The sequence below is a fragment of the Rhyacophila brunnea genome, unplaced genomic scaffold (genome assembly GCF_057557595.1).
Source record: "Rhyacophila brunnea isolate RB1 unplaced genomic scaffold, BYU_Rbru_1.0 scaffold_5, whole genome shotgun sequence".
Lineage (NCBI taxonomy): Eukaryota > Metazoa > Arthropoda > Insecta > Trichoptera > Rhyacophilidae > Rhyacophila > Rhyacophila brunnea.
In genome coordinates this window covers 27,750,027-27,753,535 of record NW_028233170.1, presented here as the reverse complement: position 1 = coordinate 27,753,535, position 3,509 = coordinate 27,750,027, and positions in this window count along the sequence as shown.

The window sequence follows — 3,509 nt, the reverse complement described above, 5'->3', positions numbered from 1 at the left end:
GACTTACAGTATCTTATGATTGTTTGCTGTTCAATCAGCTCTTCCAATTCGTGGTTCATTTTTATTCTGTAGTTCCCATTTTCCAACGTGGTTCCAAAGATTTTGCGGAGTATTTTGCGCTCGAAGACAGCTAATTTGTTTTCTTCGTTTTGAGTTAAGCACCAAGTCTCACAGCCATAAGTGACCACTGGCCTTATAATTGTTTTATAAATTAGAAGTTTACTTCTTGGGCCGAGAATTTTCGACCCCACCAGTCGCTTGCAGGCATGCCAGCATTTATTCCCGGAGATAAGGCGGATTTTTATCGCCTCTGCTGTCTTATTTTGGGTATTTAGGCTGGATCCGAGATACGTGAACTTGTCCACCCCTTCATATGCATGCTGTCCTATGTCTATATTCTGCAGCGGCACCTGATCGCGTGTGCTTACCATATACTTAGTTTTTGACTGGTTTATTTGCAGCCCAGCTTTTTCTGCTTTTATTTTCATAGTGCCACCATGGTCGATCATCCTCTGTTTGGATCTGCTTACTATGTCGTCAGCATAAGCGCACATCTTCGTTGTACTGTTATCTACCCATCCTCTTATGTTGGTTTTACGAGCTATGGATTCCACCACAAGGTTAAATACCATAGAGGATAGCGCATCCCCTTGTCTCACACCTGATTCGATTTTGAAGCTTTCAGTTTGCTCATTTTGCACAGTGATAACTGCTTGAGTATCCGTCAGTGTGGTCTTTATTAGCCTTACTAGTTTTAAGGGAATTCCCAGTATTTTTAGGCTTTGCAGCATCTTATCCCTATTCACGCTGTCGAAAGCTTGTTTAAAATCAATAAACAGGTGGTGGAGTGTAAGGTTGTATTCGTGCGCTTTCTCCATAGTTTGCCTCATGAGATGGATATTGTGATCTATGGCCGCATTGGTATTCTCCCAGGATTTCCTCACCATAGATCATTAACCTGCTAGACAGTACAGATGAGAAAACTTTATAAGCTGTGTTTAGAATTGTGATCCCTCTGTTAGTAGTTATCGCACATTGTTTTGTCTCCCTTTTTCAGAATAGGCACGATTATACCCATCTTCCATTCCTCAGGTAGAATTTCTTTTTCCCAAATATTGAGAATTATCTTGTGGATATTTGCTTCCAGTGTTTGGCCACCACTCTTTATCAGCTCGGCTGTTATCCTGTCGGTTCCAGGTGCTTTATTGTTTTCAGCGATCTTAATGCTCTTCTTACTTCAGGCAGAGTAGGCTCATCAATAAATTCCTCAGCAGTGTGGTACAATACTTCTTCCGTTTCCTCATGACCATTACTATAAGCCTGATTTAAAAGTGTTGTGAAATAGCCTTTCCATCTTTCCATAGTGTCCTCCTTTTCGATCAACATTTGTCCTTCACTATCCTTACAGGAGTTTAATCTAGGTTGATAGGATTTCGTTAGATTTCGAAGAGTCTTGTAAAATTTTCTGGGATCATTGTTTCTTCTTTGACATTCCATGTCTTTGAGTATTCTCTTGAGCATCATTCGCTTTTTCTCTCGACAGAGCTTTGTTGCAGTTTTTCTCTTTTCTTTATAAGTTTCGTAATTTTGGCGCGTTTCCCTTTGTAGGCATTTTTTCCTTGCTTCATTTTTTTCAAACAATGCTTGCCTGCAATCATCATCAACCATCCTGCATCTATTTTTGCTTTGTTTTCCCCCAGAATTTTTGTGGCACTCGTGATAATACAATTTTTTGTTTTCCCAGTCCACATTCACATCATCGGTTATTAAAGTCATTTTTAAGTTTGTTTCTATAGATTCCTGGTATTTATCCAAAATTTCTTCATCCCTCAATTTTTCAGCTTTCCATTTAGTTCTTCTCTGGCCTTCTTTTTTCAGTATTAAGGAGATTTTTGCTTTAATTTTGCTCTCACCAGGAAGTGATCAGAATCGCAATTGGCTCCTCTGCAGACGCGCACATCCTCCACTGTTGTCGCTCTTATTTTCGATATATAATATCATTATTATCACGAGCCTCAATCAATCCACTGCTGGATGAAGGCCTCTCTACGTTGATTGTATTCTTGACAGTCTTAAATGAATTTCTATATTTATTAAAAATGCTAATGCTATTTATCTACTTATTCATATCGTCGTCATCATCATCATCATCATCATCAACCAGGATCAATCCACTGCTGGATGAAGGGTTCCGTAACGTGATTCTACTACTATCGGTTTAACGAATTTGTGATATTATACCTATTTCTATCATTCTTATTATTATCGACCAGAACCAATCCACTGCTGGATAAAGGCCTCCCATAGCCTTATTATACTCCTTTCTGTCATTTGAATTACTGTATTTATAAAAATTGGTGATAATATATTATATATATTTATAATGCCATTATCATCATGAGCCTGAATCAATCCACTGGTGGATAAAGGCCTCTCTAAGTAAGTTGTTTGTATTTCTGTCGGTCATATGAATTATATTATATGTTATGATACTATAATTACCCATTCATAATATTGTCATAATCATCATCAACCAAGATCAATCCACTGCTGGATGAAGGTTATCTCAACCTAATTCTACTCTTCTTGGTCATATAAACGGCTATATTTTTTTAAATTTGTGATTTTATATACATAATCATTTATATCGTCACTCATCGTCACTCGTCATCAACCTGTATCAATCCACTGCTGGATGAAGGCCTCTTTAAGCTGATTCCACATCTTTAGGTCTTACAAATTCCTATTCTTATCAGAATCGGTATATTCCTCTCAGATATAATATGTATTGCTTTATTATTTATCAACATTTGTTTCGATATGAATGTCCCGCACTGGAAAACTATATTGTTTAAGGTTAATTTTTAATTCAAAATTTGATTTTTAAATATTATTCTATGGCTGCAAAAGGATTTATTTTATATATTATTTATTTGGACATTTTGTAATGTCAAATATTATTTATTTATTTGGACAATGAAACAAAATGTTTAAATTTATATTTTATGCTGTTAACCTATTTCTATTATCTAAATGGGACCCAAAAGAGATTAATATTGACGTTATATTGGATCACTATTTATATTATTCACATATATTGCTGTATATTGAATTGATTGAGATGTATAATTATTTTTCATATTTAAATGCACATACCTACACATATATTGTATTAAAATTAAAATGTCAGTGGTAGCAATCGGCGATTGCTAGCTGTTCTGCTAGGCCAAGCAGCCTGAGGTGGTGTCAGACGATATTGTGAAGGCCAAACTCCAGAATAGACTACACAAATGACCCCAAATTTATATTGGCAGTGACGACTTGCAAATCGTAAAACTGACAAATCAACGAAATGTCAAACTGTCTGAGGTGAATGAAAATTCATCCCGAAGGGAAAACTATGGCGCCGTATATGCATACTTCACAATTATATTACTATCCAACACCGCCAAGCCGTCTGCAAGACCTAGCGAGACAGACTGGCGACCGCCAGCTGGCTCTGCTAGTAA